The sequence below is a fragment of the Hyperolius riggenbachi genome, chromosome 12 (genome assembly GCF_040937935.1).
Source record: "Hyperolius riggenbachi isolate aHypRig1 chromosome 12, aHypRig1.pri, whole genome shotgun sequence".
Taxonomy (NCBI): Eukaryota; Metazoa; Chordata; class Amphibia; order Anura; family Hyperoliidae; genus Hyperolius; species Hyperolius riggenbachi.
The window spans coordinates 80,787,782-80,802,848 of record NC_090657.1 but is presented as its reverse complement, the minus strand read 5'-3'; the positions used below and the strand labels follow the sequence as shown (position 1 = coordinate 80,802,848).

At 45.1% G+C, this 15,067-nt stretch overlaps 1 protein-coding gene across 2 annotated transcripts in view; it reads right to left on the bottom strand.

Annotated features, from left to right (window-relative positions):
• The window catches only part of LOC137542515 (lysosomal protective protein-like), a 109,399-nt gene that overhangs the window by 72,718 nt on the left and 21,614 nt on the right, over window positions 1-15,067 (bottom strand). Inside the window, exon 1 of one of the 2 annotated variants that reach the window (XM_068264490.1) lies at window positions 12,538-12,574. The exons of the other annotated variant lie outside the window; for it this stretch is intronic. The gene's annotated coding sequence lies outside the window, so the exon portion shown is untranslated. Of the gene's footprint in view, window positions 1-12,537; window positions 12,575-15,067 lie in introns of those variants that run through there. 2 annotated transcript variants of the gene reach the window in all.

Sequence of the window (15,067 nt, the reverse complement as noted above, 5' to 3'; positions counted from 1 at the left end):
CAGACCCAGATTAATACCCTGTCTGGGTCCATACAAACCCTACAGACGGCTGTGGATGAAGTGCGATCTCCTCCTAGCACAGACATACGTATGCCTGTACCTGAAAAAATTTCTGGTCACAGATCTGACTTCCGAAATTTTAGAAGTAGAGTGTTATCATACTTTGAGTTAAGGCCTAATTCTTCAGGAACCATGACCCAAAGGGTTACGTTCATTAAGACTTTGTTATCAGGCGATTCTCAGACCTGGGCGTACAGTCTTCCCCTCGGTCACCAGGCCCTAATCTCTGTAGAGGAATTTTTTAAAGCTATGGCTATAATTTACGATGACCCAGACATTGCCTCGACTTCTGAGCGGAAGCTCAAACTGTTACGTCAAGGCAAGAGTCCGGTTGAAGATTATGCTGCTGAATTTAGGAGATGGTCAGTATCGGCCAGGTGGGACACATTTGCCCTTTTAGATTGTTTTTTATCAGGGTTGTCAGACGAGGTCTCCGATCTTATGTTAAGCCAGCCTGAACCTAAGTCCATCGATGAGGCCATTTCATCGGCCATCAGGATAGATCGCCGGCTGCACTATCAGAGACAGACCCGGGGTAAAAAACATGTGAGAGTGGTGTCCCACGCTGCACCTCCAGTAACTCCACCTTCTCCCGCTTCACCTCCGCCTGAGCCAATGCAGATTGGTCGGTCAAAATTGTCTCAAGTGGAGCGGAAACGCAGGATAGCAGAGCAGCTCTGTCTTTATTGTGCAGAGGGGGGTCATAGAGTACAGAATTGCCCTAAGAAGTCGGGAAACACTTCTGCCTAGGTGTAGTTGGGGGTAATACCCTAGGCGTGCAATTTTTACCCCTAGATGATAAACGTTTGCTTCTTCCCTGTACTGTTTCATGGGAAGATAGGTCTGAGGTCACTGAAGCCTTCATTGACTTGGGCTCAGTGGCTAATTTTATGGATTACGAATTTGCAAAGAAATTGGGTATTCCAGTCACCCCGGTAAAACCACCAATTCAAGTTACTGCAGTAGATGATTCCCCTCTGCAGGGTAACAGTCCTCTGTCACAGACTCCAGAAGTGGGAGTCACTATCGGGGTGTTGCATAGAGAAGATTTGCATTTTTTTGTGTTGCGAATGACAACCTCCACGATCATTCTTGGCATGCCTTGGTTACAACTTCACTCACCTCAGATTAATTGGGCCACTGGTCAGCTAACGAGCTGGTCTTCCCATTGCTTTCATCATTGTTTAGCGAAGGTAACCTTGGGTGAGACCAAGATTCACGTGGAGGGATTGCCAGATCAGTATGCCGAGTTTGCGGACGTGTTTTGTCCTAAGTCAGCCGATAAACTTCCTCCACACCGTACTTGATTGTCCTATCGATCTCCGGTCTGGTTGTATGCCCCCTAGAGGTCATCTCTACAATTTATCTGGGCCTGAAAAGTTGGCCATGCAGGAATACATCCGTGAAAACTTAGCCAAAAGGTTCATTCGCCCTTCCCGGTCGCCTGCTGGGGCAGGTTTCTTTTTTGTAAAGAAAAAGGACGGAGGCCTTCGGCTGTGCATTGATTATCGGGGCCTGAATAAAATCACAGTAAAAAATCGCTATCCATTACCTTTAATAGATGATTTATTTACTCAGGTCACCAATGCTAAGATTTTCTCAAAATTGGATTTGCGGGGTGCATACAACCTGGTACGGATCAGAAAGGGCGATGAGTGGAAGACGGCCTTTAACACACCCGATGGGCATTACGAGTACCTGGTGATGCCCTTCGGGTTGTGTAACGCCCCGGCCGTCTTTCAGGAACTCATTAATGAGGTGTTCAGAGAGGTTTTGGGCAAATTTGTCCTTGTATATCTGGATGATATACTAATCTTCTCAGCCAACCTCTCAGAGCATAAGGACCATGTCAGGTTTGTGTTACACAAGCTAAGACAAAACATGTTATATGCCAAGTTGGAGAAATGCATTTTTGAGGTAACATCTGTCGCCTTTCTGGGGTACATAATTTCTACCTCAGGCCTTTCTATGGACCCTGCCAAAGTCTCTACTGTTCTGGAGTGGCCTCAGCCAGTGGGACTGAAGGCTCTCCAGAGATTCTTAGGGTTCGCTAATTACTATAGACGGTTCATAAAGGGGTACTCCACAGTCATCGCACCCCTCACCAGTCTCACAAAGAAAGGGGCAGATACTAACCACTGGTCCCCCGAAGCTCTTGCTGCTTTCTCCACTCTGAAGGAATTGTTTTGTACTGCACCCATTTTGAGACACGTTGACATCTCCTATCCCTTTATTGTGGAGGTAGATGCCTCAGAGGTTGGGGTAGGGGCTGTGCTGTCTCAGCGTTCTGGGTTGCAAGGGAGGTTACACCCATGTGCCTATTTTTCCCGTAGATTTTCACCCGCAGAGAAAAACTACGATATAGGCAACAGGGAGCTCCTAGCCATTAAATTGGCCTTTGAAGAATGGCGTCATTGGCTAGAAGGAGCAGAACATACGATTACAGTCTACACTGATCACAAAAATTTGGAATACATCGAAGGGGCTAAGAGATTGAGTCCTCGACAGGCTCAGTGGTCACTGTTTTTCTCAAGATTCATATTTATAATTACGTATATCCCGGGTAGTAAAAATATTAAAGCAGATGCTTTATCCAGATGTTTTGAGCCAGAGAAAGCACAGCCCTCAGACCCAGAGACTATTCTCCCACAGAAAGTGGTGTTGGCAGCCACAGAGATCTGGAGGAACTGGACTGAAACTTTAAGTCCCTTCCAGCAGGATGTCCCTGAGGGAAAGCCTGAAGGGGTCATGTTTGTACCATTGCCATTTCGTCTCCAGATATTGCAGATGTTCCACTCCCACAAAAATGCTGGGCATCCTGGTGCCACCAGAACACAGGACCTTGTTGCTAGGTGTGCTTGGTGGCCTTCATTGGCAACTGACTGCAAGGAGTATGTGAGAGAATGTGCAGTGTGTGCAAGAAGTAAACCCTCCCGTCAGGCACCTGTGGGAACATTGCAGCCTTTACCCACCCCAAGTGAACCATGGACCCATTTGTCCATGGATTTTGTGGGTGAACTCCCGAGGTCTGAGGGCATGTCGGTCATTTGGGTGGTAGTCGACAGATTCAGTAAAATGGCCCATTTCGTGCCCCTGAAAGGACTCCCCTCGGCCCAGGAGTTGGCCGATCTATTCATCCTGCATATCTTCCGGCTACATGGCATTCCGGAAAATATAGTGTCAGATCGGGGAGTCCAATTTGTTTCTAAATTTTGGAGGGCATTCTGTCATCAGTTGGGCATGGAACTGTCGTTTTCGTCGGGCTACCACCCACAGACCAATGGTCAGACCGAGAGAATTAATCAATCTCTGGAACAGTTTCTAAGGTGTTACGTTGCGGATGCACAAACTGATTGGGTCAAGTTCTTGCCGTTTGCAGAATTTGCACACAATAACTTGAAAAGCTCTTCTTCTGGATTCTCTCCATTCCAGGTGGTAACAGGAAGGTTGCCTAGGTTCTCCCCACTGCCAGTAGCTTCTACTCCGTTTCCAGCTTTAGAGGCTTGGTAAAAGTCTTTTAAAAACATGTGGGGAATTGTGAAAAAGAATCTAGAGAAGGGTTTTCAGAGTCAGAAAGGACAAGCTGACAAGAAACGTTCCATAGAGTGGAAGTTCCGGCCAGGAGACCTGGTCTGGGTGTCCACTCGTCATTTGGCTTTAAAACAGCCTTCACCCAAGCTAGGACCCAGATTTGTGGGTCCTTTCCCAGTAACCAGGAAAATCAACAATGTTACTTATGCCATTGACCTTCCTGCCAGCATGCGTGGTGTGAGATCGTTCCATGTATCCCTGCTTAAGCCAGCAGTGCATGTAGATTCCACTCCCCCCCTCCCCCCCCCCTGTGATGGTCCCTGTGATGGTGGATGACCAACCTGAGTATGAAGTGGAAAAGATTTAAGACTCACGTATTGTACAGAATTCAGTACAGTATTTGGTTCACTGGAAGGGTTATGGCATTGAGGAAAGAACATGGGTACCTGATTGCTGCATGCATGCGGATGAATTAAAGAGGGAATTCCACGCCCTACATCCTGAGAAGCCGGGTAGGAGCTGTCCGGAGTCCACTACTCAGGGGGGGGGGGGGGTACTGTGAGAAAACGCGGAAAAGCCGCCGCGTGTGTTCAGAACAAGGCGGCTGATTCCGCGTCCAACGCGGTGGTTTGCACGCGTAGGCCTACATCTACTATTATGGCTGAATGCGGAGAAAATGCCGCATGCCCTGATAGTGGTGCGGCTGGTTCCGCGTCCAGCGCGGCGGGTGGTACACTAACACATGGCTGGTGTGGCTGGGACTGATAGTCCACACAGGTTCAGAAGAGAGGCAGAACTTTTTATGACAGCCAGAAGGGAGTCAGCTGACCAAGCCGGTCAGCTGACGATTCAACCAGTTCCCATTGGTCCAGCACTTAGGGGAGGTGCTGGAGAGCGCTGTGCTATATATACTGGGTGCTGGTCATTCACTGGTTATCTGCCGTTGCGATCACTATGTGGAAGCACTCAGACCTTTTGTTAGATTCTGTGTTACCAGTTGTTATATCCAGACTAGTTCCAGGGTGTTGATGATCACGGACCTCACACCCAGACTAGGGAATTGTATTACCATTCTGTTATACTTCAGACTAGTTCCAGAGTGTTGATGATCAAGGACCTCACACCCAGATTAGGGACTTGTATTACCCTTCTGTTATACTTCAGACTAGTTCCAGGGTGTTGATGATCACGGACCTCACACCCAGACTAGGGAATTGTATTACCATTCTGTTATTCTTCAGACTAGTTCCAGGGTGTTGATGATCACGGAGCTCACACCAAGACTAGGCATTGTTTATTATCTGTTATGACCTTCTGCTTTCCTGACTACTATTCTGATTACTGATTCGGTACTTCGCTATATCTGTTATTCTGTTGCCAAACTCTGCATGTCTTAGGATCACTGTATCTGTCTCCTGTCTTTGTACTTATCTGTCCGTGTGTTGCCGACCTGGCTTGCCCGAACTCGAGAGCTATCTCCCTACCTTAGAGATAGTTCACAGATCATTAGTTCGTCCTCAAGAACAAGGCTAGAAGGAATACTACCAGTCACCAACGTGGTGCTGGCAGAATCTAACTATCAGTATCAGAAGGTGTGAAAAAACGCGGAAAAGCCGCCGCGTGTGTTCAGAACAAGGCGGCTGATTCCGCGTCCAACACGGCGGTTTGCACGCGTAGGCCTACATCTACTATTATGGCTGAACGCAGAGAAACCGCCGCATGCCCTGATAGCGGTGTGGCTGGTTCCGCGTCCAGCGCGGCGGGTGGTACACAACACATGGCTGGTGTGGCTGGGACTGATAGTCCACACAGGTTCAGAAGGACGCGCGCACGCGCTGAGAGGCAGAACTTTTATGACAGCCAGAAGGGAGGCAGCTGACCAAGCCAGTCAGCTGACGATTCAACCAGTTCCCATTGGTCCAGCACTTAGGGGAGGCGCTGGAGAGCGCTGTGCTATATATACTGGGTGCTGGTCATTCACTGGTTGTCTGTCGTTGCGATCACTATGTGGAAGCACTCAGACTTTTTGTTAGATTCTGTGTTACCAGTTGTTATATCCAGACTAGTTCCAGGGTGTTGATGATCAAGGACCTCACACCCAGATTAGGGACTTGTATTACCATTCTGTTATACTTCAGACTATTTCCAGGGTGTTGATGATCACGGACCTCACACCCAGACTAGGGAATTGTATTACCATTCTGTTATACTTCAGACTAGTTCCAGAGTGTTGATGATCACGGAGCTCACACCAAGACTAGGCATTGTTTATTATCTGTTATGACCTTCTGCTTTCCTGACTACTCTTCTGATTACTGATTCGGTACTTCGCTATATCTGTTATTCTGTTGCCAAACTCTGCATGTCTTAGGATCACTGTATCTGTCTCCTGTCTTTGTACTTATCTGTCTGTGTGTTGCCGACCTGGCTTGCCCGACCTTGAGAGCTATCTCCCTACCTTAGAGATAGTTCACAGATCATTAGTGACACCCTTCTATTTGGTGTCACTGACGCTCTGGTCCTTCCATCTCCTTGCCTGGCTCCTCCCTTCGGGAGATTCTCAGGTTACTGGAAGGCACTTGTTCTCTTTTGCAGTACAGTCTACTGCTCTGATACCTGTTTTCCAGGTATTGTCCTCAAAGTATTTACTGTTGCACCAAAACACTCATATCTCTCCGGTGTCCAGAGGTTAGTGATATATCTGATTATCGGTGATACTGCAGATCATCAATAATCGGGTATATATCTGTATTCTTGGTGATACTGCAGATCACCAATAATCAGACCCTCTCTGTGTTACACCGATCGTTACAGAAGGACTTCACTGACCCCCGCAGGTCAGCAAACGTCCAGCAGACATGACAATACAGAGCAAGGCAATACACATTTACAATAACAACTTTCACAGCATAGACCCAATGACAACTCAGAGAGCTGAACGCTATGTCGGGCGGGGTATGAAATGGGAGGCAGACTTTTATGCTGGCATCAGCCAATGGATGCAGGTATGCAAATTCCCACACAGCTGAATGGTAATCATTCAATCCTGAGCTGGCTTGATTACCATTTGATAGCTGACTGTGAATGCAAAGAAAACCCATAAGAAATACATGCAGTATTATGTAACAACATGCATGCAGGAAATCCAGGGCTATCTGGCCACAGCTCCGCTGCAATAAGCAATTGGTGGAATGATGACAGCATCCTGAGCTACCCAGAACTGCAGAGCGATTGCAAATGACAATGAGACTTATTGCGAATGCACAACCGAATGCAAGCAGATAAGCTAGAACTGTCCATTTGCAGCTCCACTGCAACGGACAGAACCCACTACAGGAGGGATCCTTACACATATTTTTTTTCAATTGAGATAGGAATAGTTTGGAAAGTGCTGCTAAATACTGGTGAATACATTTGAATGCTTATCTATTTGTTTACTGTTATCTAATTCCTTTCACACTTCAGTGTCACCAAAACTGATGCTGAGCGAACCTTGAGGGGAGGGGGATTCCCTCACAATACATCTGTTAACCCTGTGTGAGAGAAATCTCTCCGAGAGCTGTCTGCAGAGAGCAGAGGAAATGTATCTTGTGTGCAACATAAAAATTTGTAATGGTATGTGACACGTGACACTAGAAGCATTTCATATAACTCTGCTTAAATATTACACTGTTCTTAGCATGTCAGACTGCAGAGATTGACCTATGCAAATGAGACATTCCGACCGAACTAAAATCTCCACACAATGAATTACAGCTTTTGCCTCTGATATTTAACATGAAAAGTAGGAAAATGTTTACACAGCTACTTTGACATTATTTGTACATTGTTATTTTTGAACACTTAGTTTAATAGTGTTCCTTTAACTATTTATGTTGCGCGGATGTGAGCTTCACGTCCGCAGCAGCAGCTGCTAGAGTTGCAGGGATGCAATAGTCACATTCCTGCAGCCTGGGGGCTGTGCGAGCAATCGTGCGGGCAATAGCCCGCGATCGCGCTGCGAGTGCAGGGGGGATTGACTGCAGGGGACAAAAGATCGCCTGTGCCAATCCGAGAATGTCCTACAAGAAAAAACACTGTTTTTATTCAAAAACAGTGTTTATTCTTAAATAGAGCTGCTGCGCTGCCTCCAGCCGACGAAATCCACCGCCCGATCGTTAGATTTATGAATGGGAACTTTGTTCCCATTCATTAATCTTCCCGAAGCCCACCCGTGATGCAGGCTTCCATTTCAATTCACTTTATTGTCATTGTGTAACACAACAAAATTACTTTTCATGACAACCCCACGGTGCATATAGGGAACATAGTGATAGTAACAAGAAAGAGAAGAAATTATACACATATGCCAGGTATTACAGATATTTAAACAATTTGTACACAGTGTTAATTATTTCAGAGAGGATTCAGAGTTCATCAAGTTTATGGCAGATGGGAAAAAGCTGTCTTTCAGTCTGTTTGTGTGTGTGCGGATTGATCTAAAACGTTTACCTGATGGAAGGAGCTCAAACAAGGCATTTCCAGGGTGAGTGTTATCCTTGATAATGTTTTTGGCCCTTCTCACGCTGCGAGTATTATACAAAAGTTCCAGTGATGGTAGTTCAGTGCCAATAATGGCTTCTGCTGTTTTAACAACTCGCTGCAGGGCTTCTCTAGTAGCCTTCGTGCAGCTGTTGTACCAGGCCGTCATGCAATTGGTCAGAACGCTTTCTATAGTGCATCTGTAGAAATTAACCAGCAGCATCTGTGGGAGGTTAGCGCTCCTTAGTTTTCTCAGAAAGTAGAGGCGTTGTTGTGCTTTGCCAGTTAGAGCTAAAGCATTGTCAGCCTAGGACAGGTTCTCTGCGATGGTGACTCCCAAAAATTTGAAGCTGGAAACTCTCTCCACAGCCTCTACATTGATCATTAGCGGTAGGTGAGTGGTCTTTTTGGTGGTCCTAAAGTCCAGAATAATTGTTTTGGTCTTCTTTGTATTTAATAACAGGTTGTTAATGTCGCACCATGCAGTTAGGTTCCTAACTTCTTCTCTGTATGCAGCTTCCTCATTGTCTGATATAAGCCCAATGACAGTCTTATCATCTGCAAACTTAACAATTATGTTTGAGGAATGGATAGGCTGGCAGTCATGGGTGAAAAGTGCATAGAGGAGAGGGCTTAATACACAGCCCTGTGGCACGCCAGTGCTCAGGGTAAGGGTGAAGGATGTCTGTTTTCCTAGTCTGACAGTTTGAGGGCGATTAGTAAGGAAGTCCAATAACCAAGTACATATGGAGGGAGCAAGACCTAGTGCATGGAGTTTGTTGGTCAGCTGGCTAGGTACAATGGTGTTAAAGAGAGTCTGAAGCGAGAATAAATCTTGCTTCAGACCTCATAGTTAGCAGGGGCATGTGTGCCCCTGCTAAAACGCCGCTATCCCGCGGCTTAACGGGGGTCCCTTCACCCCCAAATCCCCTCCATACAGCGGGGGAGTGCTTCCGGGTTGGGGCAGGGCTAACCGCCGCAGCCCTGCCCCACGCGTATCTCCGCCTCTCCCCCGCCCCTCTCGGTCTTCCTTCACTGAGAGGGGCGGGGGAGAGGCGGCAATGCGCGTCTGATAGACGCGACTGGAGGCAGGGCTGCAGCCGTTAGCCCTGCCTCCAGTAAGAGAAAATTTTACGACCAACTTGCGACCAAGTCTTGCGGGGGTGGGTTTGGGGTGAAGGGACCCACATTTAGCCACGGGATAGCGGCGTTTTAGCAGGGGCACACATGCCCCTGCTAACTATGAGCTCTGAAGCGAGATTTATTCTCGCTTCAGAGTCTCTTTAAATGCTGAGCTGTAGTCAACAAAGAGCATCCTAATATAGGAGTTGAGCTTTTCCAGGTGTGAGAGGGCAGCATGGAGAGCTACACAGATGGCATCCTCAGTCGATCTATTTGTTCGGTAAGCAAACTGGTGTTGATCTAGATTTGCTGGGATGGAGGTCCATTGACACCTGTGTCACTTCCCTAGTAACAATGTTGCAACACATTGTTTCCTATGTAGCGTAGTTGTATGCACAAGTAATGACAATTAACAAAAGGAGGAGTTATGACAGCATCCTGAACTGCTCTGAGCTGGAAAGTGACTGCAAATGACAATGAGACTGATTGCAAATGCGCAACTGAATGCAAGCAGATAAGTCAGAATTGCCTGGTTGCAGTCCCACTGCAACCGACAGAACATGCTACAGGAGAGATCCTGACAATATGTTTACATATATTTTAAATTTTAAGATTTTCGCAACAGAGGTCCTTTAAGGCTAGTTTCACAGTGGTCAATTCTGTGGGCCTGTTCACAGTAACTGTTCACATTATTCTAACTCGCTGCATGCAGGCTTTGTATTTAAGTCCATGTCCAGGCAACATTTGGGAAAATAGCAGCAGGCAGTGCATGGGACTGTACTACTTCCTGCACTAGATGTAGCACCTCTCCCTGTTCCTGTCCCGTGGGCAATGTGTCTCCTCGCTCTCTACACACAGTCTGCAGTGAGTGAATGTGCAGAGCAGCAGGGTGAGTAGAGGAAATGATTGCTGTGCTGCAGCTGGAACATTAGCAGGGAGAGGTGGCAGGATGTGTTTGGTGCTTCAGAAGTTGCCTGTCATTAGTAGCCATGTGCATGGCTGCTGAAATACCTGAGTGCCCTGGACTATTGATTATTTATCCTGATCAGAGTAATAATGCAGGGCAGTCTGCTGTCACAGTTATTTAACCCTTTCATTAGTGAAAGCAAGAAATGTAGGCGCCTGCGGTAAATGGCTATTTGGGTGCCCCATCTGCGTTAATGCAAAATATCAGTTTTTGGGCGCCATAAGCAGAAATTTGGGCGCCCGATAAATAGCGGGTGCTGGGCCTGCCTAAACAAAATTTTTTGTTTCAGAATTATCGGTTTGAAAATTATTGATCTAAAATTCATTAAAGGATAGGCGTCATAAAGGGGGGAATTAGGGATAGGTGTCAGGAAGGACCGTTTTTGGGTTAGGCATCAGGAAGGTGGGTTTTAAGATTAGGCGTCAGAGAGGGGGGTTTTAAGGCTAGGAGTCATAACGGGGGAATTTAGAACTTAGGCGTCTTGTAAGGGGGTTTTAGGGTTAGCCATCAGAAAGAGGGATTTTAAGGTTAGGCGTCAGGAAGGGGAGTTTTAGGGTTAAGCATCAAGAAGGGGGGTTTAGGTTTTGGCACCAACAAGGTTTACGGTCTTAGAGTTAGGCACCACCAGACAGGGTCTTAGGGTCAGGCAACAACAGGGGGGGTAAGGGTTAGGATTAGGCACCGGTACAAGGAGGGTTTTGAGTAAGAGTAGGGTTAGGTTTAGTAGTAGTAAATTATTGGTAATATTTTTTGGCATTACCCTGTGCCTTTGTTTCCTGGCACCCTTATTTAATGTATGCTGCATTAGTAATAGTGAAAGTATATACAATATATTAGCACTGGTGTCTTATTTATCAGTGATATTACTTCAATACTCCAATATGCGTAACATCTGTTTATAAAGTTATGAGGTTAGCCTGGTCGGTTCACCTTTTCATTTTCTGGTTGTTTGACTTGTGTATACTCATCTCTTCAATTAGCAATCGTAATTTCTGATTTACAATACCCATTCTGTTGATGCTTAGTTACCTTAGTTATATTAAGGATTGTGTACAAAATGGTTATGTTCAATCTGTGGAGCGTATGCTGCATCTTTATACGTGTGTCCTGTATTGCATAATCGCTTCTTTAATGCCAATTTTCAATAAAAAAGAGTTTTAAAAAAAATTACAACGAGCAACTACACTGTGGCATCGATCTCTGGCAGATTTGATTAATACAATGAAATCTGCAAGATATTTATGAAACAAATCAAGTCATAGAGTATATGGGCACCTTAAAGTATAGCCAAGGCAATATGTGACATGATGAGATAAACATGTGTATGTACAGTACATAAAATATTAATAACCAGGTTGTTTTACTTGTTTTATTTTGCTGCCTGAAAGAGTTTCTAGGCATGGAAGTGACAGCTTCTGTCTTTTCGGGAATATAATAAGCCTTACTGATAAGCAAATTGCAGCCATAAAAGTTTTCCTGGCAGAATACAACATCTGAGGGCAGGGGAGAGATAAAATACATGAACTATTGACCTTTTTCTAACTCTGGGACACTTAATATGCTGCCACTGATTAAAGACAGTAAAACATTCAACCTACTTTTTAAATGTTTAAAGAGAAACCGTCGCAGAAATATTAACATTTAAAACACATACAAATAAGTTCATTTCTTCCAGAGTAAAATGAGCCAAAAATTACTTTTCTCCTATGTAGCTGTCACTTACTGTAAGTATAAAAAAATCTGACATTACCGACAGATTTTGGGCTAGTCCATCTCTCCATAGGGGATTCTCAGCATGGCCTTTATTCTTTATAAGATTTATACAAAGATGCTGGCCAGCCTCCCTGCTCGCTGCACACTTTTTTGGCAGTTGGAGCAACTGCCATTCACTAAGTGCTTTTAAAAGTAAAGAAAACACTGAGAATCCCCCCATAAGAAGATGGGCTAGTCCAAAGTCTCGGTAAGGTCAGATTTCTACTACTTATTATAAGTGACAGCAACATAGGAGAAAAGTAATTTATGGCTCATTTTACTCTGGAAGAAATGTACTTCTTATTTGTATATGTTTACATATATTTAACATTTTAAGATTTTCGCGACAGAGGTCCTTTAAATATAGAAGAAAACCATGTGATACTTAAAAAAAATCATTTTTAGGAGTAGGAGGTTAAGTATAATTGTTTATCCCCTGGTATACAGTTCTTTGGCAAACTCATAAAATAACAAATGATAACTAAATAAATATACTTTTAACAACTGATACTATACTTTTTCCCAACTAACTATAATGAATAGAAAACACACATATATGATGCTATGATAATGACCAGCCTCACCTCTTCTGTGTTCTGATCCCTTTATGGTACCAGCAGCTACTGCTTCACTAATTATATAACGGACAATGATATATCAATCACGTGTTGGAAAACCAGCTAATGTGGTTTTTTTATATATACATATCTATAAAAGCCATCAGATTGTTCATTAGAATCCATTATCATACATTCTGATCTTTCCTGATACCATTCTCTCATGTCAAATGACATGACAGCAAAGATGTAACATAATAACTTACGCTACATTCGCAGTGGTGAGATGTAACAGATGCATTGTAATGCAGAATGTCACACTACAATGCAACATCTATGTGTCTTCACAGTGCAGTGCGTTTTAATGGCGGGCAGCATCCCAACACACAGTGCATGCAAGGCGTTACCGCAAAATGCACACCTCACCGGTGACAGCAAAGCATACTTTTCATTGACACTTAAAGTGTAACTGTCGGGCATAAAAGCAAAAATAAATTCTTTATTTTTTAGTAATAAGGATGCCAACCAGGCAATCCAAAAGTTAAAATCACTATCACTTTTCTTGTTGATAAATGATCATTCCTCAGTTTACCTGACTCTTATTTGGTACACACAAAGTTTGGTACACAAAAAGGAAGTTGCAGGGCATGCTGGGTTGTCCTTTTTTGCTTCTCTACTTTCCCCTCAGACTTAACTAATGCAGCCTGATTGGCTGAAGCCTCTTTCCCTCCTGTTTTTCCCTCCCACACCTCTGTTCCTCTCTGATTGGCCAGTATTTCTCATGCTGAGACAATGCACTTTCTATAGTGGAGGGCAGGCAATGCATACGCAATCAGGCAGAGGAGAGTAAGGGAGGAAATTACATCAGTATTGGCTTCAAAATAGCCACAGTTAAAACGGGAAATGCTAAGAAGGATTTTCTCTTTTTTTTTTACTGTAGAAAAATCACTAAAATCTAAATGTGGACAGTGCAATACATATGTAAGTAGAGCAAGTTTTTATCTACTTATATATGTGTTTTTTTCTGAGATAGTATGGCTGACAGCTCCTCTTTAAAGTTAACCTGTAACATTAAAATAAAAAACTCTGATACTTACCTTGGGAGGGGAAAATAGCTTAGCCCAATTGGGTCAGCCGTGCTGCAGCATGGGCTGACAAGCGGAATCCCAGCACTGGATCACCTCTGCTGAGGAGGATGGGGGAAACCTGTTTAGGATCCAGATGCTAGAGATGGCTCGAACCTCTGATTTTTCGCGAACTTTTCAAACCACAGAAGACTTCAATGGAGAGGCGACCTTCAAAAACTAGAAACATTTATGCTGGCCACAAAAGTGATGGAAGAGATGTTTCAAGGGGTCTAACATCTGAGTTTTTGCATGGGGGAGTGGGATAGACGCCAAAAGTCCTGGGGAAAAATCTGGATTTGACGCACAGCAGCGTTTTATGGGCAGAAATCACATTGCATGCTAAATTGGAGGCCTAAAGTGCTTTAAAACATCTTGCATGTGTATACATCAATCAGGTAGTGTAATTAGTGTACTGCTTCACACTGACAGACCAAACTCACTGTGTAATGCACCGCAAACAGCTTTTTGTGTACTGACGGCCTTGCTGGATTGGCGCGCACCATGGCGAGAGTGCAGGCCATGGTGGTTTTCAAGCCCATATGGTCACTGCCGGGTTGTGGCAGCTCAATGACAGAACAACAGTGACTGATCGAATTTGGTCTGTCCACAATGAAGCAAGGACCTTATTATCTTGGGTGTGCCCCCGACACACTCATATAGCCGGCGGTCATTGTTTCATTGTGATATGCAAGTCCCTTTACCGCGTAAAGGTAACAATCACGAAGGGGAATTGACACATGTACATGCCTTTTGTTTTGTTGTTGCAGCTGCAGTGCAGCCAGAAAAATTAGGCAGGCATGTACACGCACCAGAAAAATTATTATAGCAAATTCCAGAGTCCTGGACCCTGTTGGTGGTGGCGGAGAAGGCAGTCAAGCGGCCTGTAGGCAGAGATGCTGTGTGGGGACCGACTTAGTCATGGGGCAAGTAGTCACACGGCATGCAGGCAGAGATGCCGTGTGTGGGGACTGACTTAGTCTTCGGGCGGGCAGTAGCCTTCCGGGATCCATGCCTCATTCATTTTGATAAAGGTGAAGTACTGAACACTTTTGTGACCTAGGCGACTATTCTTCTCAGTGTCAATGCCTCCAGCTGCGCTGAAGGTCCTTTCTGACAGGATGCTTGAGGCAGGGCAAGACTGAAGTTGGATGGCAAATTGTGACATCTCTGGCCCCAGGTCAAGCCTGCGCACCCAGTAGTCCAGGGGTTCATCGCTGCTCACAGTGTCTACATCCACACTTAAGGCCAGGTAGTCGGCTACCTGCCGGTCCAGGCATTGGTGGAGGATGGATCCGGAAGGGCTAAAGCGAGACATTGGACTAAAGAATGTCCGACATCACCATGAAATCGCTAGAGCGGCCTGTTCTTGCCTGCGTAGACATGGGAGGAGGAGGATTACTGGCAGTGGCACCTTTATTCCATTGTGCTGT